Source organism: Mustela putorius, unplaced genomic scaffold (genome assembly GCF_011764305.1).
Source record: "Mustela putorius furo isolate JIRA1106 unplaced genomic scaffold, ASM1176430v1.1 tig00000854_pilon_pilon_pilon, whole genome shotgun sequence".
In the NCBI taxonomy this organism is placed as follows: domain Eukaryota; kingdom Metazoa; phylum Chordata; class Mammalia; order Carnivora; family Mustelidae; genus Mustela; species Mustela putorius.
This window is the reverse complement of record NW_025421496.1, coordinates 4,602,770-4,626,719: the sequence shown is the minus strand read 5'-3', so window position 1 is coordinate 4,626,719 and position 23,950 is coordinate 4,602,770. Positions and strand designations below refer to the sequence as shown.

General features: G+C 44.4%; 1 protein-coding gene and 1 long non-coding RNA gene across 2 annotated transcripts in view; one reads left to right on the top strand and one right to left on the bottom strand.

Moving 5' to 3' along the window:
- The window catches only part of GNAQ (G protein subunit alpha q), a 305,806-nt gene that overhangs the window by 245,181 nt on the left and 36,675 nt on the right, over positions 1-23,950 (bottom strand). The gene's annotated exons all lie outside the window — the stretch shown is intronic.
- LOC123393437 lies at positions 11,483-12,952 on the top strand. The gene is made up of 2 exons (XR_006608217.1): positions 11,483-12,319; positions 12,709-12,952. It is a non-coding gene; the product is annotated as an uncharacterized LOC123393437 (long non-coding RNA).

Sequence of the window (23,950 nt, the reverse complement as noted above, 5' to 3'; positions counted from 1 at the left end):
AACAGCAGAGACACTGAATCTTGTTACTTACCAAAACTTCACCCCAGGGAGAGTAAATCGGGCATTAATAAACATTAAAACAAAGTTTATTCATCATAAAGTCAGGAAATTCAAAGCTGAGATACCCATGAGGGGAAAGAGGCAATGAATTTGTGGAGAAGAATGATATGCAGTCTGTGGCTATAAAACTGCCTCTTGAAACGTGTGTGTTCCCTTCCTCAACCCTGGCACCAGCAATGACCTGTGGACCCCAGTGTCCTCCCGGGACAAACCATAAGAGACTCTTCATCTCAGGAAACAAACTGAGGGTTGCTGGGGGGCAGGGAGATAGGGAGAGGGTGGTTGGGTTGCGGACATTGGGGTGGGTACGTCCTATCGTGAGTGCTGTGAACTGTGTAAGCGTGATGACTCACAGACCTGTACCTCTGGGGCAGTCCAGGGCCTCGCTTGCTGCCCTGTTCCCTGCCTGGCCCCTGCCTCTGCCCCAGGGCACACAGATCCCTGCCCCGGGTCCTTCTGTGGCCTGGCTCTGCTCAGTCCAACAGCCGCCACATCCTCCCTCTGGCCGATCTCATTATCACTGTCCCTATGGAATTTTCTTTCACCCGCGTAAGTTTGTGTCGGGGTGGGGGTGGAGGGTTGCTTCTGTTTCTCATCTGCTCTTCAATTTTACCTTCATGGGAAATCTGAAGTAAAGACAAGTAACCTTTTTTTTAATCTCTAAGTGCCTCCCGCAAAAAGGATACAACACGGGAACTACGGGGCAGGAAGTGGCTGGGGTCCCAGGTACAGTGACACATGCGAACAGACTTTCTTTCTGAAGAAAGGCAGAAAACAAAGACACTGAGAATGTTGCTTGCTTGCTTAGGGCCGCTTCCAATAAATTCAAGTCCCTACGGGCTAAATGAACCACTGAATGCAAGAAGGTGAATTATTTTCCCTCTGTTCTCGGCAGAAGAATCCAAAGTAAAAATTTTCCTTTAAGCTCTTTCTACTTCTTCTACCAATGATCACGAATGGATCGGAATGCCTCGTGTTCATGTACCACGCTTCATCCGTCTTGACTCTGAAGTCTGTCTGGAATGAACTAATGCAACAACAAAGGAAAAAGTCATTTAAATGAGGCTATTAGACAAGGAGGCAGTGACATTTGATGCATTTGCCGTATTTCCCAGACACGATTTCAAATGCTTTCCATTCCCCAATCAACACACTGCTCTGCTCTAATAGATCTAGCCATCAGATATAATTGGCCTTCAATTACAGTTCATTCCAAATTAATCTTCATAAGTGTCCGGAACCAAAGGAAACACAATGCTGTTTGCCAAAGGAGAGACACTACTATGCTGCTTCTCTTAAAGAGAACTCAGGGAGAAAACCAGAGGTGGGGTTGAGGGAGTCATTCCTGAGTGCTGGGCTCTTCTGGGCCGTCACCTCCCCGGGGGCAAGTTCCTTCCACTCTCCCAGAGCCTGGAGGCAGTGATGCCGCCAGCGAGTGCCTCTGCCGGGGTACAGCATTGCTCTCTCCAGTGATGCAGGATCTCAGGCTGTAAGAGTCTGCGCTCAGTAAAAACATTTTGGACAGACCATGATAGCAGAGCACTTCTCCTTGAAGAAATTAAAGTATATATACTTTGGGAGGCTCACCCTGGGGTGCATATACTGCCCAGGCCTGGTTATTTCTAAGTGCTGGGACATACAGGAATGCCTTCCTAAGGCACTCAAGCAGCCAATCGGTTTTATTCAACCCCCCAAATGTTCCCTTTGGCCTTGCCACCTGCAGGTGGGAATACTCTGTGGCTCTCTTAATGATTTCACACCCCCGTGATTCCCTGTAATTTCTTAACACACCCGAATTACCATCCAGGGCCCTAAAGCAGCAATTTAAGAATTTCTGCTGGCCTGAGAGTTAATGCAACCATCAAAGTTTCCAATTTAAACTCAGGAATTAACTTGTTTACTGCCCAAGATCTTGCCTCCCTATACAATTAGTCTGATACGCTGGTTTAACTCTGCCTGATACTGTAGAATAAAATTAAGGCCAACTTGTAAACAGAAAAGTCATAAAATATAAATGTCCACCGGAGGCAATAAATTACTGAGATGTCCAATACTCATTCCAGTGAAGGAGAAAAGATACACACGCGCACACACACACAATATATATACCCTGAGCTTTACAACTACATTAAACATCACGTGACAAAATGTTTTTCAATTGCTTCAACAGCGCTGGAAAACATCCCAGCTTCCTTTCTAGCCACATCAACAGTTCAATCCTACGCACTGTCCAGGAGCCCTGAGGCAGTTCTGTGTTTAAATACATGATGGCATCACATTTATGTATTGAGCACCTACTGAACGGCAGGCAGACGAAGACACCAGGATGCTACCAACCTGCCTCGAGTCTGCCCCAGCACGGGCTTTCTTCCCCAGTTTTATTCACTGTGCTGCTACTTAGAGGCCCGGGTGCACAGACCAGTGAGAGAAGCCCTGGGGGTTCCCCAGGGCAGGACTTGCAGACCACAGTCAAAATTAGAGCTGTGGGCATCTTTGCCCATCCTACTGGTTTTATATACATACAGTAGGGGGAAAAAAACCACATGACCTTCACTTTTTTCCCTGGGAAAAGGAAAAAGAGGAGGTATGTACTTGTTTTGATACTCCCCCCAGAGATTCATTCAAATTGACAGTGAATCTATTTCTTACGAACATCTGTATCCCAATCCCAGCAAAGAGTTCATAACAGGTGATCAATACTTTGTTTGTAAATTTTGGACCCACCAGGTTTGTTGCAGTTCTTTCTTTCTTTGCAAGAAAGTGGGGGGAGAGGCAGAAGGACGGGGGAGAGAGCATTTCAAGGAGAGTCCATGCTGAATGTGGAACCCAATGTGGGGCTCGATCTCACATCCCTGAGATCATGACCTAAGCAGAAGCCAAGAGTCAGGTTACTCAACTGACTAAGCCACCCAGGCGCCCCGTCCAAGCAGGTTTTCAGTGCTATCTTCCCAAAGCTAGAGCATGAGAATCTATTAAATGTGGTAGAATTGAACTTTAAAAGAAAAAAAAAGTTGTTATCTACACATTTAATGCAATCCCTCTCAAAATACCAGTGGTATTTCTCACAGAGCTGGAGAAAACAATCCTACAATTTGTATGGAACCACAAAGGACCCCAAATAGCCAAAACAACTTTGAAAAAGGAAAGCAAAGCTGGAGGCACCACAATTCTGGGCTTCAAGCTATCTTACAACACTGAAATCATCAAAACAGTATTGTACTGACACAAAAACAGACACACAGATCAATAGAACAGAATAGAAAATCCAGAAATAAACCCACAACTACATGGTCAATTAATCTTCAACAAACAATGAAAAAAAATACAATAGGAAAAACAAAGTCTCTTCCACAAATAGTGTTGGGAAAACTGGACATCAACATGCAAAAGAATGAACCTGGATCACTTTCTTACACCACACAGAAAAATAAACTCAAAATGGATTAAAGACATAATGTGAGATCTGAAACAATAAAAATCCCAAAGGAGAGCCCAGGTAGTGATGTCTCTTACACTGGCCATAGCAACTGCTTTCCAGACATGTCTCCTAAGGCAAGGGCAGCAAAAGCAAAAATAAACTATTGGGATTTCATCGAAAGATAAGTTCTGCACAGTGAAGGAAACAATCAACAAAACTAAAAGGCAGTCTACAGAATGGGAGAAGATATTTGCAAATGACATATGCAATAAAGGGTTAGTATCCAAAATATATAAAGAATTTCTAAAACTCAATAGCCAAAAAATGAATAATCCAGGCAAAAACGGGCAGAAGACATGAAGAGATATTTTTCCAAAAAAGACATACAGATGGCCAATAGACACATGAAAATAGGCTCAACATCACTTATTATCGGAGAAATACAAATCAAAACTCCAATGAGACATCACCTCACACCTGTCAGAGAGGCTAAAATCAACAACACAAGAAACAACAGGTGTCGGTGAGGATGTGGAGAAAGGCAAACTCTTACACTGTCAAGATGGGAATGCAAGCTGGTGAAGCCACTCTGGAAAACAGTATGGAGACTCCTCAAAAAGTTAAAAACAGAACTACCTACCATAAACCCAGCTATTGCACTACTAAGTATTAACCAAAAGAAAACAAACCTAGGGATTCAAAGGAGCACATGCACCCCATGTTTAAAGCAGCATTATCTACAATAGCCTAATTATGAAGACAGCCCAAGCATCCCCTGGTTGATACTGAAAGGATACAGAGATTCGGTATAAATACACAATGGAATATTACTCAGCCATAAAAAGGAATGAAAACTTGCCATTTGAAACAACATGGATGGAGCTACGGAGTATTATGCTGAGGGAAGTAAGTCAGAGAAAGACAACTATATGATTTCACTCATGTCTGGAATCCAAGAAAGAAACAAAGGGAAAAAGAGAGAGAGGCGCAAACCAAGAAACAGACTCTTAACTCTAGAGAACAAACTGACAGTTAGCAGAAGGGAGGTGGGTGGGAGGAAGCTTGAAACCGGTGAGGGGGACTAAGGGGGCCACTTGCTGTGATGAGCACTGAGTGCTGTATGGAATTTTATACCATACACCTAAAACTAACACTACACTGTCAACTGAAACTTAAATACAATCCACTGTCAACTGCAATTTAAATAAAAACTTTAAAAAAAAGCTCTCTACTCACGATTTCTTGGATTTCAGTGATTCCATGTTTGTTGAACAGAACTTTGTACGACGATGCAAATGTTCTCTCTCTAGTCTTTATCTATGTTCTTTAGCAGTGACTACTCACATGTGCCTACTGAGCATTTGAATTACAGTGAAATCGAGGGACTGAATTTTAAATTTGTATCTCATTTTAATTAATTTAAGTTTAAATGGTCACATGTGGCTAATGACGAACGTGTTTAGTTGGGGCTTAGACAGGACCTCGGAAACAGGAATGAGCATCACGGACACAGACTTCGGTCCAAATCCAAGCTCTGCCACTTACTATCTAACAACCTTGAACAAGCTATTTAAACATATTTCCCAGTGTAAAACAGCATATTAGTGGGAGAAATGTCATGAAATTAGATATGGCAAAGTAACCAAAACCCCATTTCAGTCTGCGTTAGTTTCCTGGTTGTCTATCGTCAGAAGCCCTCCAATCTGCGCTCCTGCAGAGAAAACCACCAAGCAACCAAAGCCTGGAATGGGAGATGCCAAACTGCAAATGGTCGCTGTTTTTGGAAAGTGGGGTTGAAAATTTCCATTTGTGTTTTATATACTTTTACATTCCTTAAGGTTTTTTTTCTTATTTAACAAATTTTACTTTGATCAAAAACAAAAACAAAGGGGCTACTCCGAAGTTCAGGGTTTTCTTCTGGTATTCCCAAGGCAGGGAGGGTGGCAAGACGGACACAAGAAAGGTTGGTTCACAGCCCTTGAGCAGGTGAAAGGGACAGAAATTGGAACTGGCAGACCTGTAGTCTCAGAGGCCTGGCTTGATGCCAGTACCATGTGTACCCTGAATGCCCCAGGCTGTTAAGTACAGTGCAATTAATTAGATTAGCCAGGTTACTATCAATGCCTGCCAGGCTGCAGGTTTTTCTCGTCCATTCCAGGGAGATGGGCCCTCCTGTGGCCACAGGCTAAACGATCGTCAGGTAATTTTCTTTTATAAATTTATCTGGGATAGTTAAAGGTAAAGGACACCCTCACATACTATAAATTGAACATTTCAGGAAGGCAGTTGGATAAAATGTGTACTTAAAAATACTCACTACCTCTTGATCAGTAATTACATTTGTTGGACTTTGCCATGAGGAGAGGAAAAAAAAAAGATGATTAAGCAAAGATGTCCATATAGGAATGACTGCTCAACATTTTATGTAGTAAAGAATGGTGACAATCTAAATATTCATTAATAGAGAACTAGCTTAAATAAATTAATACATATTTACATCAAGAAATACTATGCAACCATGAAAATGATACTGATTAACTGATGTAGAAAGACATTCAAAATACTACAAAATAATATGCAGAATAACGTTTGTTAAAATAATCTATGTAATTTATGTATATTTGTGTGTGCTTACCCATAGGAAAAAGGTTTAGAAGAAAATAAACCAAAAAGTTTTAAGCGCTTTACACTGGAGAGTAGCAATTCAAGTGACTAGTCTACTTACTGGCCATCTGTTATATTCTCATTTTTTTAATTATTTAATAGACACACTATATTAAATAAGAAAGAAAGAAAGAAAGATAGATGAAATAAAAGGCTGCCACTGATCTTAATTTTACAGGGGAGTTTTACCAAACCTTTAAGGATCAGGCAATTCCCACATGACTTCTATTTTATCACAGCACAGAAAAAAAAAAGAAATTTTTTTTAATCTATCAAGTTAACACAATAAAAAATACAAAAGAAAATCTAGTTTATGAATACAGACATGAAATCATGAGAAAAAAATAGCAAATCAGATTTGGTAATATATTACTAGAATAACAGGGATTATTCTAATTATTCAAGAATACCGTACTATAGCATAATATAGAGAAATAAGTTATCGCAGAAGTCAAAGTTGGGCAATCAAATAATCATCTCAATATATATGTAAAACAAAATATTTTGAAAACAAAATAACTCTAGAAAACCAAGAATAAAGTAACTATAATAAAAAAAAAATCTTTCTCAAATTCTAATAGTAAAACACCTAAACATATTCCATGAAATTCAGGACCAAAATAAGGATACCTACTATGGTGAATATCACTGACGACCATACTACAAGCTCTAGCCAAAATACAAGATGAGAATTAAAATGGAATTAAAGTCCTAGGTTCATCCTAGCTATGACCAGAAAGACAAGAAATAACAAGTGTTGGTGAGGATGTGGAGAAAAAGGAACCGTCGTGCGCTGGTGGTGAGAATGCGAATTAGTGCAGTCACTCTGGAAAACAGTGTGGAGGCTGCTCAAAAATTAAAAATGGAACTACCCTGTGATCCAGTACTCACACTACGGGGTATTTATCCAAAGAAAACAAAAATGCTAATTCGCAAAGACACATGCACCCCACATCCACTGCAGCACTGTGACAGCCAAGATATGGAAACATCCCAAGTGTCCATCGATGGATGAACGGAAAAAGACATTATGAGAAACATATACACAGTGGAATATTATTCATCCATTTAAAAAAAAAAGAAAGGAAGAAAGAAAGAAATGAAATCTTGCCATTTGCAACAACGGGGATGGATCTGAAGTCAGGCCAGCCAGCCAAAGGCCCCAGGTGTGGAATTTAAACAACCACAACGACAAACCAAAGCTCACAGACATAGAGAACGGCCTGGTGGCTGCTGGAGGCTGGGGGCAGAGGGGGCAGTTGGGTGAACTGGGTGAAAGGAGACAAAAGGTTTAAAAAAAAAAAAAAGAATGAAAAAAATTCTAGAAACGACAAAAATTGTTATGATTCGGGGATGATGTAATTGCCATTCTCAAAAAGACAAGACGGGGCACCTGGGTGGCTCTGCTCAGCGGGGAGCCTGCTTCTCTTCCTCTCCCTCTGCCTGCCTCTGCCTACCTGGGAACTCTGTCTGTCAAATAAATAAATACAATCTTTAAAAAAAAAAAAGACAAACTACTGAAAAATTATTACTGAATTGAGAAAATGAAATATTCCACACATGTTTACCAAGTGCATACTGTGGTAAATCCTGAGGTCGGTCCAGGGATGCCACAGCAGATGAACAGAGAGACCCAGGCTGACAGAGTATAAAAAAATCGATGTGCCTCAGACATTTTTGTCCTGTGCTCGTGAACAGAACAAATGCAGGCGACATCAGTTCTCATTTTTCGGCAATTCAGTAAACGAGCTTTTAAGCCCACTTATAAATGTACAAAAATCAACAGTTCTTCTATAATCAGCAAACACCAGTTACAGGATATAATTTAAGAACAGTCTGTTCATTATTGCAATCAGAAACAAAATATCAAATATCTAGAAATAAACACAGGAAAAGTGTAGGACCTATATAAATAAATGTACAAAATTTCACTTACTGAGGTAAGAAAGAGAGGGAGGAAGGAAGGGAAGGTGTTTGAGAAAGCAGAGGAGGGGAAGCCTACCGTGTTCCCGGGCTGTGACGGTGTACATTTCTCCCAAATTACTCTATATATTTAGTGCGATCACATTCAAAACACCAACGGGCTGTTTTTTTTAAGAAGTTGACAAAATAATTATAAATTTCATTTCAAGAGTAATTGTGTGAGAATGGCCAAGAATTTTCCTTTAAGGAAAATGAAAACGAACCGCTCCAAGAGAGAAGTCATGATATCATGCACGCATTTTGAGACTCATGTGGGCTGAGAGCCTGGCCCCGCGCCAAGATCGCCCGCCCTGGTCTGTGTGTGCCACACCAGGGGCCGGCGTGGATTCTTATCCGTGGCCAATGTATGTGTCTGTCTCTCTACAGCCTCTCGCGACTGAGCAAGCCCCCGGAAGGAGGCCTCAGAAGCCAGATGTGTAGGGCAGCTGCACTGATGGGCGTGAGAGCTGGCTCCCGGCAGGAAGAACCTTCGTTCGGAAGGGTTCAAGAGCACACACCCTGAGACTCAAGTCACTTCGCTGATGGGAAAGAGGGGAACGTGGAGAACACAGAAGCTGAGCCATCAATGAAAGCGTTTACTGCCTACTGTAGGGTGATACGGTAAAATTTAATGATGTCAAAAGATGAATTCTACATATGTGAATTCCTATGAAAACCCAAAATCAAACCGATCATATTTACTAGTGACATTCACAACCCCTTTCCTTTCTCATAGCGCTCTAAGACTCTAACCCACTGCCCGCCCTATTTCTCGACCATTACCTGCTCCCAGTGCATTGTGAGCAGATGAAAATTCAACCCGCGAAGGAGAGAAAAGTTAGGCATCTTTTACAGACATAGATGAGGGGCTCTGGGGGCCTGATGAACTCGCCACATGTCACAGAGCGAGTGGCCCGTGGCTGAGGCGGGAGCCTTGCTTCCAACTTCTGGGTCTGAAACAGGAGCCACCCCACCCCCCGCCCACTGCAAACCACCCCCCACCCCACCCCGTGTTTCCACAGTCGTGAAGCTAATGAGGTCCAGAGTGCCAGAGAGCTATGAGCTTCCATCCCCTTGTGCACAGTCAGCTGTGTTCCCTTCTGAAACTACAGGCCGCATGCCCGAGCCTGACCAGACAGCAGTCTTGAAAAATTAAATATTGATTGTTCCAAGAGGGACGGATGATAATAACTAACACATGCCGTGCTCGCTCTTTGCCAGACACTGTTCTAAGGACTTCAAAGATACTGAGTCCTGTCATCTTTACAGCACGCCTCATGTAGCAGACAAGACTACAATCATACCCCCGTTTACCAATGATAAAACAGAGGTACAGCCAGGCCACCTAACTTCCCCCGGGCCACGGGGGCCGCTAAGGGTAGAGCGGGGGTCCTAAGTTCTGGCTCCAGGCTTGCATTTCCTGTCAGGGGTGCCTAGCCCTGCCTGTCACACAGATCTCCATCTCCCTGTGGACCCCAAGACCAGCAGTTAAGAGTGCTCTCTGTAACATAAAATATGCATATGACAGCCCAGCCTAAATTACCCATGATAACATTTAATTAATACAAATTGCCAAGCATGGCTAATTGCTGCCGGTGCACTCTCTCCTGTAATGATTCGTATAAAAATACAGAGGTAAATCCCCACTGTACTTTGTTACATGGCTGGAAATATTCTTGTTCGGTGTTTGGAATGATTCAAACTACAGAAATCTAACCTGAAAATACTAAAGTCAACCATCAGCCTGTGAAACCTTATCCTGCTATCAGACCACTGTGCCAAGCCGTCTCCGAACGGCCACAGCCGTGCTGGAATGACCCCTTGATCCATCCTGACTTGTACTCTTCCTGCATATTTATCTTGTTAACCAAAATACAAGTCCCTTGAGACCAGGGGCCATCCCCCTGAACCTTGCAAAAAACACTCTGTACATAGGTACTCGACCTATTTTTGGTGACCAGGAATTAAGTGGAATAAAATATTTTATTATCGGAAACAAAAACATTTTAAGTCCTGTGAATAAATCTCAGACAGGCACACAATCATTTTGACAATTAAGTCCCTGCTGCTAATTCATCAAATCTAGGAAGCCGATTAGATACCAGGTACTGCAATGAGAGCTTCCTTTGAACTAAATCAGTTAAGCCACACGGCGCCTTAGGAAAGTGAGCCTATCCCATAATCATGCCCATGTCACAGATGGGAAAACTGAGGTTTAGGAAAATAAAGCAACTTAACCCCGGTTCTACCACTGGTAAGGGATGGGACTAGGATGTAAGCCCAGCCCTCTGCTTCCAGAGATGAACTCTTACCTCCTTATCTCCCAAAGTGTCCCATCTTCTCTGGCCATCCCACTCCCCACCCGCTGCGAGTAGACCCCCCAGGAGACTCCTACCTGCCGCTCAGCCGTCCTCCTTCTCTCACTTCCCAAACTACACGTTAGGGTACATGGCATCAGCCTTTTAATCCAGGACAAGAGAAAAGAACAAGTCCTACAAAACCCACGCTGCCATGAGGGCCTTGCCTCTTGTGATTCACTGTGTTCCTTTGAAGACCGTTCAGGAAGTAGCCTCTGATCTTGGCATCAACCTCTGTTACATAGTTTGTTTAAAGGACATCACAAACTGTCCAGGTGATAAGGCTCCTGGCTTCCGTGTTGAGCGAGCTGCTAGGAAGTTCCAGGCCCCACGTGAGATCCCCTAACGCGCTCAGAGACACATACATACAATTTCATTCTGGTGGTTTTGCCGTGTTCACCTACTTCTAACTTACATTATCGTATATAAACAAGAGCATCTTTAAAATGCTGTGGGGACAAGACAGACTATAAACGAAGTGCCCAGTAGACGTTCGGCTCATTTTCAACAATCAAGGCAGAAGAACATTCGAGAGGCAAGGGTTAGAGTCCTAACCAGAGGAAAGAACTGGCAGTTCTCAGACTTTACCCACCCAATAAAAATTGTTTTCAAAGTCTAGGCAATAGTCTTAAAATTTTTTAATTAGTTGGCAACATTTAAAATACAAGAGATTTCACTCATAAACCCAGACTCCTTGTTTTTCTTGAAAAATGGGAAGCTGTGTCAACCCCTACGCCTGCTCTCCATACATGGCAACATTCAAAGCTGAACAACAACTTCAATGAGCCATGAGATTTTAGTTTGCCAAAGTCCCCACCCAGACGGTGCCACTCATTTAAAACCACCCACTTCAATCTTGGTGGCGGCGGGCTTAGCGCCCCAGCCTAAATCAACAGCAGCTCCACTCCCAAAAGGGAAATGTGCAGGTGCGATTAGTAGACAAGGTTTTCCAGCTGCTGGAGGAACCTCAGAACAGGCCCCTTGGAGTTCCTGTTTCTCAAAAGATGGGATTACTTAGAAACTTGGCTGGAGAGAGGCAAAGAGGGACACACTGGATAGAGGCATCTATTCAAACAAAGTCCTAAGCCCGGGCGCATCCTTGAGCTACTGGCAGGACCTCCCAAGAAAGCTCCTTCCCCAGTCGCACCCTGGACTCCACTCCCCACCCAAAACCTGGTCCTGAATGGCTGTCCCGGGACCACACAGCCCAGGGCTAAAAGCGAAAATGGCAGAAGCAAGTAAGTCTTCATGGTTCTCCGGGAGCTCCTACCCCCCAGCCCCACAAGGCCCTTCCTTGACTGCCCACCTGGAGGCGCCATGAACACAACAAACCACACTTCTCAAGGTCAAAACAAGACCAAGTGCCTTGGAAAACAACTGCTGTGGCCATTGTTCGGCCCACAGGCGTTTGGAGTGTTCATGCAGAAAAGCCGAAATTTCCCCTCGCAGGAAGTTCCTGGAAGGAAGTCGGTGCCCTGACGCTCAGCCACTCCTCGGACCGGAGAAAACAAAGGCAGAGCAGGCCTCTCTGCTGCAGACGGCCACAGCATCCCACCGGAGGCGGCCGGGTGTTCATGAGGAGGGCTGCTAAGCTTTCTTGGGAGGGAGGGTCTACAGAGCTGCAGGAGCCTCTTCCTTCGCACGTTTGGGGAAGGTGGTCGTTTTCTGCCACATACTGATCAGGATCCAAACATGAAACCAGCTGAAGACCTGAGGGAGACGGTGGGTGTACGCTGTTTACCACCCACCCCAACCTCCCACCGTCCAGATTCTTGGGGGAACTCGAGCCCTCTGCCGCTAGCAACAGCAGTCCCTGGTGGCCTGGCAACAGCAGCGACAGAAGAGTCTATGTGGAAAGGTATTCTTGGGACTGGGCATCCACAACTGTTATAATCTTTTTTTTTTTTTTCTCAAATTACCTTAAAAGTGATGCATATGCAATTAATTTTTTCCAAACAGAACCAGGTGATAATAAGTGGTAAGGAAGTGTCCCTGAGCCCACAGTCCCCACTCCCACTCTCTTCCATTATTACTGTTTTTACAGTCCTGGTGGTTATCAGCCTAACCACGTAATAGGCTTGTATCTCTTCTTGATTTGTCAACCTTAGACAGAATCTATTGACTGGCTGCCTGCCTCCCTCATATCTAACTCATTCACACTTCCTTCACCTCTAATTCTTCCCTAGTTTTCTTGATTATGCTATTTTTAGCTCTTCAATTGGTTAGCTCTGTTTCTTGTTTCAACAGCCTTACACAGTGCATCTTGACATCCCACCCTGGAGGAGAAGGAAATCAGAATCCCAACGTGTCCCTCCACGGCCTCTCTTTCCCTCCTGCCGCCTAGCTGTGGACTTCTGTCTGCTCTTTCCCTCTTCCCAAATTGGGGAGGTTTCTAAGCCTTGGTTGGTTTGTTTGGTTTTTTTTTTTTTTCCCCCTGTAGTTATGTCTTGTCTTGGGTGGAGATTAACCAATAAACTATGCAGCTACATTTACAACATTCTGACTACGCAAACATTACTTCCTGCAGGACCAACAGCACGTCTCAGTTCCTGGAGAAGTAAATACAATCCTATGTCAGTGAACCTAGCTACACCTCAAGGTCAAATGGTTCTCTTTTCTTACACTGCACAAAACACTCAAAATTATATGATACCGCAACTTAGATGGCTTTTATTTTTGCATTTAAAAAAAAGGAAATGATTCTTTGATTATCCACCTGTCCTGGTTGATGTCTGAGCCCATGTGTGGTTTTTTTTTTTTTTTTTAAATCAAAACTACATTCATACAGCCTCAATACAATCCAACATTCATCCCTTTCTAATAAAGAAGTGCACAACTGCAAAAGCCCAGGGAACAGTTACTGAGCTAAACAATTAAGCCAAGAACAAGCACCCCTGAGGCCCAGATGCTCCAAGGCAAATGCCCAAGGGAGGGGCTGGTTCCCGGTGGAGGAGATGACTCCCTAGGCAGGGCTACTTTTTCTTTTTTTTTTCCTGTATGTAGGCTGGCTGAGTGACTTAGCTTCTTAACTACCTGATTTTTGAGCAAATAAACAGTAATAACAAACAAAAGAGTGACGTGTTGACAATTAAAAAACGTACACAGCCTATGGGCGCCTGGGTGGCCCAGTCCGTTAAGTGTGTGGCTTTGGCTCAGGCCCTGATCCCTTGATTATCAGGGTTAGAGCTGAAGTTAGGGTTCGGTGCCCCCCCGCTCAGCAGGGAGTTTGCTTCTCCCCCTCCCTCCGCGCCGCTCCCCAACTCCTGCTCTCCTGCTCTCTCTCCAATAGAGAAATAAAATCTTTTAAATAAATAAATAAAAACGTACAGAGTCTTAAATTATGTCCTTGGCAATGTTATGAAACAGAAAATAGGTCATAACACCTAGCAGAGAGAAAATTGCTTGTTCCGGGAGATAAATTAATTTCTGAAATAGGCGAAGTTACAGGAAAAGCGATGTAGCACAGTCCAAAGGGCCCCGGTTTGGGGATAAGAGGAAGCTGAGTTTAAATCCTGGGTAAGGGGAAGCTCCTTCCCTTGCAGTCTGACTGTGTGCCTTGGAAGACACACCAAGGCTCTGTGAACCTGTTTCCTGATCTGCGAGCAGGCAAAATACCAGCTCTTTCACACAGGGGTACCGTGAGGACAAAATAAGACAGTCACCCTAACACAGTCCTGGTGCTTATAAATCAGTGCTGGTAACACTAGATCCTACACGTCCAGGGTCGAGCTCCTCTCTGATGAACTACAGTAAGTGAAGACCACGTGTCACGCTGTATTTCTCTAGGTCCTAGAACAGCAGAGGGGAATGGCGGGCAAGGATTATTAAGGATCTCGGGGCTCCTGGGTGGCTCAGTCGGGTAAGCGGCAGCCTTTGGCTCCAGTCATGACCCCAAAGTCCTGAGACTGAGCCCCACATCAGGCTCCCTGCTCAGCAGGAAGCCTGCTTCTCCCTCTCCCTCTGCTGTTCCCCCTGCTTCTGCTCTCTCAGTCAAATAAATAAAATGCTTAAAAAAAAAAAAGAAAAAAGAATCTAATCATAAAATGAAAAGAAACGTACAAAATAAAGACAAGGCATATAATGCTAGCCACAAATTTGGTCATGGGTAATGCTACTGCAAAATCCTTTTATAATTAGACCCACTGGAAAAAAAATTGTAAGTCCCTTCTTTAATTATAGTTCTGAACTTTACCTTATATTAAGATAGAGTAAGATTTTTTTTTAGAGAGACTTTATTTATTTGAGAGAGAAAAAGGGAGAGAGAACACGGGGGGAGGGGCAAAGGGAGAGGGAAAGCAGACTCCCCACTGAGCAGGGAGCCCCTGGGATCACGACCTGAGCTGAAGGCAGCAGCTTAACTCACAGAGACACCCAGGCGCCCCAGGATATAATAAGACATTTTGACCGGGAAGATATACCTTACCATGGGCAATTAAGATGTCATTCCAAGAGATACCACTTTACTAGTTGAAAAGAAAAAAAAAATCCTTAATTCACAATTTACTCAAGTGTATGATTAAAAAAAAAAAAGAAATAGAAAAAGATGTTGTATGAATCACTCTATAAGCTGGTTACAAAATTGTGAATTCTAGAATTCTGGACAATGACTATTCCCACATGTTGTGAGTTTGTGTGTGTGTACATGTGTATGTATACATACGTGTGTGTGGGTTTAAGAATCATGGAGAGAAAACATGGTGTCACTAAAACGTCTTCCCCCAAACTGTGGCAATATTCCAAGCTCCACGTCTCACGTTACAAAGAATTCACTCTCTGAAATCTAAACATTCTCTTCTTTAATTTCCTTGCATCTGCTTAATCCATCCGCATCAGTGATGTAAACTTAAAATGATTTCTAGCCAAAATGATATTACTGGACTCCTACGTGCTTACAAAAATAGCTTCTATTTGAAAGTGAGTGGTGAAGTGTTAGGATCTAGACCACCATCTAAATGCATGAAAATTTTCCATATTTATTTAATTACACCAGTACGTAACATTATTAGTAAGCCTTTTCTCGCATCGTTTTAGTGGTCTTCCACTGTTCCTTCCACTGAACCTCCATAAGGTTCATGTTAAACCTGCTTTGTATTTCCTCTCACTGCCAATACTGTGCCATCTAACAGTATTTCTTTTATTTGGTCAAGACAGTGAAAACAATGGGGAGTGCTTTCAGTGTTCTTACTTTTAATCATCAAAAGAAGGGAAGGGAGAAAGAAAATAAAACGAGCCCTTTTGTTTATGAAGGTGATATTTTCAATTACTTCGGAAATTCACTGCAACATACACCTTTTGAACATTTCCTTTGCAGGAGGCAATTGGCAAAATCCTATCTGGCAAAAAGGCACAGCCCGGGAGCCTTGATGGCAGGCGGGAGGGATCGCTACAGCACCCCAAAGCAGACTGAGGCAGGTATAAAAGCAGAGGCACAAAAATCACATTCACTATGAATCCGGTAAACTCATGGCTGGTCGTCCACTCCCAGCTATTTGTTCTGTTGTACAGCCAAGTGAAGTCCAGGGGGCTGTTATGGTTTTAAAGTACTCATCCTTTTTGCCAATCTCATCTTAAATCTCATTTCTCTCATATTTCCTGCTTATTTCTTGCCTCCCTATTCTTAAGGAGAAGCCATTAGGCCCTTCTCAAGAACGAATTAGCCAAGTATTCATCCCCGGTCCAGATCCCTTTTTCCCATAGCACAGAAGCCAAAAACGCTGCTGAGTTTCTACTCTGCTGTTCAATTCTACCTTGATTATAACTCCACATCACTTCCATATGGCTAGTTAGCTGCCTAACCACCCATAAGAGCGGGTATCAATTATGGAATTATAAATCTAACAATTAACTGACTCGATGGGTCTGAGGAGAGTGTTGGCTTCTGTGTTTAGCCTCCTGAGGTAGAGAAGTCTCTCAGGATTTGATTCAGGTTCTTCCCCAGAGGCTGGGTCACACCCAAACCACCCCAGGCCGACAACTCACAAACCTGCTGTTCACTCCTGGCACTGAAAGGTCACATGACCTCCTGGCACTGAAAGGTCACATGACCTCTGCCAAGTGTGGCTACCGCAACTGGTTCCGTCTCACACACTCATCGTGTCTGCATGCTTCTGGAAAGTCTTTGCTCCGGAACACTTTTAGCAAAGCATTATCACTATTCTCAGAAAGAGTTTTATGACAAGGAAATGATTCTGGTCTTCATAAGGAGGCCTGGGTTTAAATTCTACTTCTGACACACTATTTAAGGAAAAAGTGGGGGGACACCATTTAACTGCTGATGTTGGCAAAATGGAAAAAAAAAAAGTGAAACTTATTTAAGAAGTGAACAGGTTAAAGATCGATCAGTTAGGGGAACAGCATTATGAGCTATTGAAACCTCACAGGAATTTTTCATATGAAAACTCTACACCTTTCCGTTGGGTTGGCTGAATGTAAGAAACCAATACCTCCAATTTAGGGGAAGGAAGACTACAGCCATGCCTTTTAACTGATGTGAGACAAACATCAACCTTTTCTGACAAGTAATGTGAACTTACTGAAAAGCCTTTTCAGAGGTATTTACAGCACCTTAGTGTTTCAAGGCCGGGGAAAAAAAAAAAAAAAGAAAGCCATCAAATATTCATTGCACAGCAGTGAAAAATGCATTTTCATTCAAGAATCCTTCCCCGGGACCAAGTGTTTGATTCTGTATCTAACAAACCAAAAGCCCAGGGGCACTGGGAGGCTCAGAGGGTTGAACATCTGCCTATGGCTCAGGTCATGATCTCAGGGTCCCAGGACAGAGCCCCGCATCCAGGCTCCACACTCAGCGGGGAGTCTGCTTGTCCCTCCCCCGCCCCCACACTGGTGTTCTTCCTCTCAGATAAATAAAATCTTTTTAAAAAATAAATAAATAAAGATAAGAAGTGAAAAACCAAAAGCCAAAACCAATAAAAAATGCTAACAAGATAAATGTCTTTAGAAGCATCGTCAAGGAAATCGGTAGCTGGGCCTCTAATTAGTACTGATGCCTGAATTCTTCAAATACTTGAACTCCCTGCCCTCTGCCATACTGTGAGATGAAACACCCAAGAAACCGTGCCAGCACTTCCTACAGAGGGATGGGCAATTTGTTTTTACCTCAGCAGCCAACTATGTAATGGCATGAACTCGCATACGGTAGTAACACTTACTTAGTATATATTTATAGAGAGCCGAACATCAGCGTCATACTTCCACAGAAAGCAACTGCATCGTTGTTTTGGGTTTTTTTTTAAGGTTCTTCTATAAAAGGCCTACTTACCGAGTAGCCAGTTCAAGGAGCTGCGAGAAATCTAAGGGAATGGGCAGGTGCGGCTCTGCTTGCTCACATCCAGGTTCCTCTGTGGGGAGCCTCAGGGCATCTCCACCGCCTTTCTAGAAGTTCTCAGCCTGCCTGGGGACTCCTCCTCATGCCTTCCTCTCCCTTCTCCTGTGGCCCCTGGGACACTCGTGTGGCCTTGGGCCTCTTCAAAGAGCTGGTTGCCTCCCTCCTCACAGCTGATAGCTATGCCCTTAGCTTCTCTCAAGGCTCTCCTGCCTGTGGTTCACTGTTTGGCGGATTTAGGAACGGTTGGTCCGTGATCATTTTCTCACACTTCATGGAAACCCAGCAAATATACGAGTGACCTAGACATATAAAATCAGCATCTGACTGGCATGTCTGGTCTTGGCTTTGGTATCCTCAGTAGAAGGCTTTGGTGACTCAAATGACCATTCGCTCTGCCCCACTGTCTTAGGGAGATTGTTCCCTGGGAACTAACAGCCTGAACCTAACACAGGGAACAGCAGGCTTGACTGGAACCCGCTGCGCGTTGGTCATTGTGCTCAGCACCAGGGGACACAGAAAACAAAGACTGAACTTCTATCCCTTTATCTAAGGGCTATTTCCCTCCCCTCACAAGTCATCCTAAATCACTCTCTGATACGCAAATGGAGGAACAGCAGCTGGACCAAGTGGTCGGGCAGCCAAGGAGGGTGCTGACAGGAAGTTGCTGAATCTCAGGTGAGCTTTCGGGATGACTGTGGTTACCGTGAGGTGCCTTACAGACCTCATGACATCCTCAGCCCAGTTCTGGAGAAACAGACGATTCCTGAAAGAATAACTTCATTTTATTTAGAACTCGTTCACAAATTACTATGCCCTGTCCTAAAATATCTTTTTCTAATCATCCTGAAAAAAAAATCCCCATCACATAACATCACATCCCTATGAGCTGGCCCATGGAGAATAGACAGGTAAATTGCCAGTCTATTCTGGAAAAGAAATTGGGCAAAACTGGGGGGAAAAAAGGAAAAAGGCAGCTATGAGTAACCTTTCAGGTAAGTATAGGCCAGAGCCCTGAAGAGGGTTTCTGGAAGCTTCTGTTGCTCTCTGCCATCACAGAAATCACAATAACGGGCCAACGCGTGGGGTGAAGTCATGATATTTAGGTCGTCCCAAGGACCCGCAGGCACGGAGCCACCATGCTCATTTCCATCTGGATCCTCGAGTTTTCCAGGCAGGGGTCCTCCCAGGAACCTGCAGGTTTAGCAGAAGCCTCGCAGCAGATTCTGACACAGGTGCTCTGATGCAGGGGTTCCTTCCGTATTTTGAGCAGAGCCAGGGAAGAAAAACTCCCTGATGGGACTACTGAAGTCCGCAAAGGGACCAAGTTTCCAAGGTCGCAGTGGCACAATCCTCAGGCGCGTACACAGGCACCGAAGATCTGAGGGGAGACGGCGGAGACTTCCAAAATTAAATGGGCCACCACGTGCGGGTCCCAACACACCAGGGCAGAGAAATGGCAATTCCATGGCCCAGGCAGACACCACTTGCTCCAAAATGGTTTTCAAAAGAATCCATGGAGGTTTGGCTTGGGTTGATTCTCCCTCCGATGGAAACCCATAGCCCTTCAATTCTTCCTTGGAAGAAGCCGAAGGAATTACTTACGAGCAGTCATTTTTGCCGAAAACCCATACTCCGCACGTAAAGAACAGCTGTCTGCCACTTTGAATTCCACACACCGCTCACAGGTACAAGGTTAACCTTTACAGCCCTGGAAGCAACTCGGGCATGGCCCGAGGAGAGCAAGCAGAGTCTTTAAAAACCAGCATCTTTCAATCCAAGCTTAAACCAACATTGATCTTCTTGATTCAGCATGAAGTCTCTTCTCCTATTTTTGTTTCTTCCCCCAGAACGGTGTGACTTTATACAGCCTCACGGTTGGAAACCCCAAGACACCCTAACCCAAGCAGCAGAATCCAGCCCTACTGCTGCCGCTCCCTCCCAGATTCCCCTAGCGCGAGGCCTGTCCCATCAGTGCGGGCTTCCTCTAAGGCCCGGTGCATTGCAGCCGCCGCCACCCCTCCCCCACTACAGAGCTGCGGTCCAGATATCCTGGCCATACGTGCTGTTTGCACACATACACACTCCCCGCAACAGAACCCTGTCCCTCTGAGCAACCCGGTTAGCCTGATATCAACTGCCATTCTCTTCCTAGAACCTCTGAATCTTAAGGAACTTCCCAATATTGTGTCCCCTGTGACAGAGATCTGGCCGTGACCTCTGAGGATCGCTGTGGCTATTAATAGGAATACTACAGAAACCGGCTCTGTAGCAGGACTCTCATACCTCCTCAAAGGTTAAGTTTGAGTTTCTAGAAGACATCTGCCCTGGCCCCTCCCACCGTGACTCCCTTGTCAACACTGCCTATTTTTTTTTTCTTTTTTATTCCCCCACAGCCCCCGCCCAGAGTTTTGATCATGGGTTTCTATTTATTTATGTGGGTCCTGGTTAAATGTCTGCTTTCCCTACTCACTTGGAAGCTCCATGAGGGTAGGGACCTTACTCTGTTATTTATCACTGTGTTCCTACCTCTTAACACAGTAGCTGGCACATGGTCAAAGAAACATTTTTTTTAAAGATTTAATTTTTTTTAGGGGCGCCTGGGTGGCTCAGTGGGTTAAGCCGCTGCCTTCGGCTCAGGTCATGATCTCAGGGTCCTGGGATCAAGTCCCACGTCAGGCTCTCTGCTCAGCAGGGAGCCTGCTTCCTCCTCTCTTTCTCTGCCTGACTCTCTACCTACTTGTGATCTCTCTCTGTCAAATGAATAAATAAAATCTTTAAAAAAAAGATTTAATTTTTTTTAAAGACTTTATTTATTTATCTGACAGACAGAGATCACAAGTAGGTAGATCCCCGACCCTGGGATCATGACCGGAGCCGAAGGCAGAGGCTATAACCCACTGAGCCACCCAGGCCCCCTAAAGATTTAATTTTTAAATTAAATATTAAATTTAGGGGCACCTGGGTGGCTCAGCCATTAAGCATCTGCCTTGGGCTTGGGTTGTGATCCCAGCGTCCTGGGATCAGGCTCCGTGCTCAGCAAGAACCCTGCTTCTCCCTCTCCATCTGCCCCTGCTTGTGTTCCCTCTCTCACATCTCTCTCTGTCAAATAAACAAAGAAAATCTTCTAAAAATTTTTTTAATTTAAAAGATTTTAGTTTTTTTAAGAAAACCCAAGGTGGGGCTCGAACTTATAGCCCCAAGATCAAGAGTTGCATGCTCTACTGTCTGAGCCAGCCAGATGCCCCAGAAATATTTATTAAGTGATGGAAACTCCTCAAGATCCCAAAGGTGCAAAGGTCTAATCCCTCAAAGCTGGTTACCACCACTGCAATATGCATCTTTGTCTGGTCCAGAATGGAAGAATCACCTGTTCTCCTTCCCTGCCAGATGTACACACGGGGTAGTCTGACCTAGTTTTCTGTTCTTTACCGGCCATCATGCTGTTGGGGTAGCAAAAACAATACTAATTCTATACGAAGCTCTGCCTTCATTTGGCTTATCAACGACAAGCAGCAAACTACATACGGGTCAATATTATCTTGAGTGTTTCTCTGGGTCTGCAGAGTCACTGGCACATAGACGCTTTTGGGTGACTACCTTTAAGACTTCTGAAATGCTTAAAGTCAACTAGGCTGCAAAATTTCTCTTGCAGTGGAGAATTCTATCCAGGTTCCACGTTTTAAGGAATGTCGGAGTAAAATATGTGGAACAAAACCAGACACTCTGATTCACTCTTGGTGAGGGAGGAGGACAGGACACCCCTCACCTGACAGAAGCATCGGAAGAAGGTCTGACAATAACGTAATGCCACGCTCCTGCGAATCTCTCTCAGGGGTCCACAGCCACGGCTGTCATCTCACTCCCCTGGCCAACAGTACTTACTAAACCTCTCTTGTGTTGAGTCCCATTCTCGGCACATGGGTCTAGCCAAACACCAAACAGACCAAACCTCTCGTAGAGCTTCTAATAGGGGTGAGACAGACATCAGGCCAATCAATATACAGGATGTAAAATAGCAAAAACTTGTATCAACAGGTTAGAGTTGCCATGGGGAGTGGCTGGGGGTTGGGGGTAGTCCTAGTGTAATGACTCAAGTCGAGACTTGCAACAGAGGAGGGAACACACCAGGCTGCTTCAGGAGGAGGAGCAGTCCAGGACGGACATACCTCAAAGGCAAAGTCCTAAAAAACAGAAAGGAAGTTGATGTGTTCCAGAACACTAAGATGGATGGAAGGAAGAACAGAGTCAAGGAAGAGAAGAGTAGAAGGAGACCATGTCAAGGAATGGAGGGAGGCAGGGACAGAGAAGGCAGAGGACCAGGAGGTCCTCTACAATTGTAGCTTCTACTACAAGAAGAAGCCCCAAGATGGCTCTCAGCAGAGGATTCATCAAGCTGCCTTTTGCCTGAATAGCATAACTGGCTGCTTTGGGAAGAATTAACTGGGAGGGACATAGGGAAGAGAACTTCCTTTAATACCGGCCACACTGGAAATACTATAGCTTGTGTTCAGCACGACGACCGAAAGGCACACTGGCACACGCTGACTCATCTGCCCAAGGACTGGATCCAGCACCTTTCCATCAACAGGGGCCAGAATCACCACTTACTCATGTTTCTTGACATATTGCAAAATGGGCATCAAGATGGGACGGACCTGGGCGCCTGGGTGGCTCAGTGGGTTAAGCCGCTGCCTTCAGCTCAGGTCATGATCTCAGGGTCCTGGGATCGAGTCCCGCGTCGGGCTCTCTGCTCAGCAGGGAGTCTGCTTCCTTCTCTCTCTCTCTCTGCCTGCTTCTCTGCCTACTTGTGATCTCTCTCTGTCAAATAAATAAATAAAATCTTAAAAAAAAAAAAAAAAAAAAAAAAAAGATGGGACGGACCTGGTTTTGATGCCCATCTGCTGCACCTGGAGGACAGGAGCATGGGCCAAGTATGTCGGTGCCTTAAAAAAAAGGGGGGGGGGGTGGAATTTACTACCTACTGGGCATGGGGCCTGGCAGAACAGGCAGGGACTGAATAGAGGAGCTGGTACCATTACCGTTTTAGTGACAAGGATCAGAGACTCTCAACACTTAGTCAAAAATCCACAGGCTACAAGATTCGATGAAGACATAATTGTATCTTTCTCACTAATCTCACGGCCAAACCCTCTTTTGAGTACAATACTAGGGGTTCTTTCCAAAGCTGGTCCAAGTCTAAATACTCGTATTTCATCAGGACTTTTACTTCATGAGAATGAAGCACGCCAGTTGCTGTCCCAAACCAATCGAAGATGCATATCAGCTATGGACTTCCAACTCCTTCACTCTTGGTGACAAAGATAAAATGTTGTTCAACCTTAACCCTATGCTAGAGGCTGTAATTGCTCTATTCAGGAATTTTTTTTTTTAAAGATTTTTTATTTATTATGAATTTGACAGACAGAGATCACAAGTAGGCAGAGAGGCAGGCAGAGAGAGAGGAAGGCAAGCAGACTTGCTACTGAGCAGAGAGCCTGATGTGGGGCTCGATCCCAGGACCCTGGGATCATGACCTGAGCCGAAGGCAGAGGCTTTAACCTACTGAGCCACCCAAGTGCCCCTATTCAGGAAATTTTTTAAAAATAAATTCTTATTTTTTGGCAGAATGTCCCTTTTCTTTACAAAAATAGAGTTATTCACAAAAATAATAATTTTAACCTAGAAAACCAAAGGTTTCATTTTGATAGAGATGTTTTACAGTGTTTTTTAAAATTAATTCTTTCCCACCATTTTCTGTTTCCATCATTTTCCGTCATTTGCCAGACACCTCTGGTTGGCGACCCATTATCCATTTCCATCTCCCCCTTAACCCTTGTTAGCAAAGCCCCAAATCTATTGTGGCACCCATCCCTCCGTCACACGCTTCAAGGAATGGCAGGAGACCCAGTCCTCAGTTCACGTGTGAATCCTGAAAGGGACCATCACTGCGTCCAAGGCCTGGTTCCCCTTCCTGTGGGCTGATCCTTTAGGCAGGTCTGACTCTCAGACTCAAAAAAGGACTGGATACTGCCGCCAGGGGTGGCTACGTGGTGGAGGGACCTTAGGAAAGTCTGCCTTGCTCCCAAAAAGGAAATGCCAGAAGAAAGAGACCTTTCTGTCTCTGGTTTTGCTGCATCGGGATAA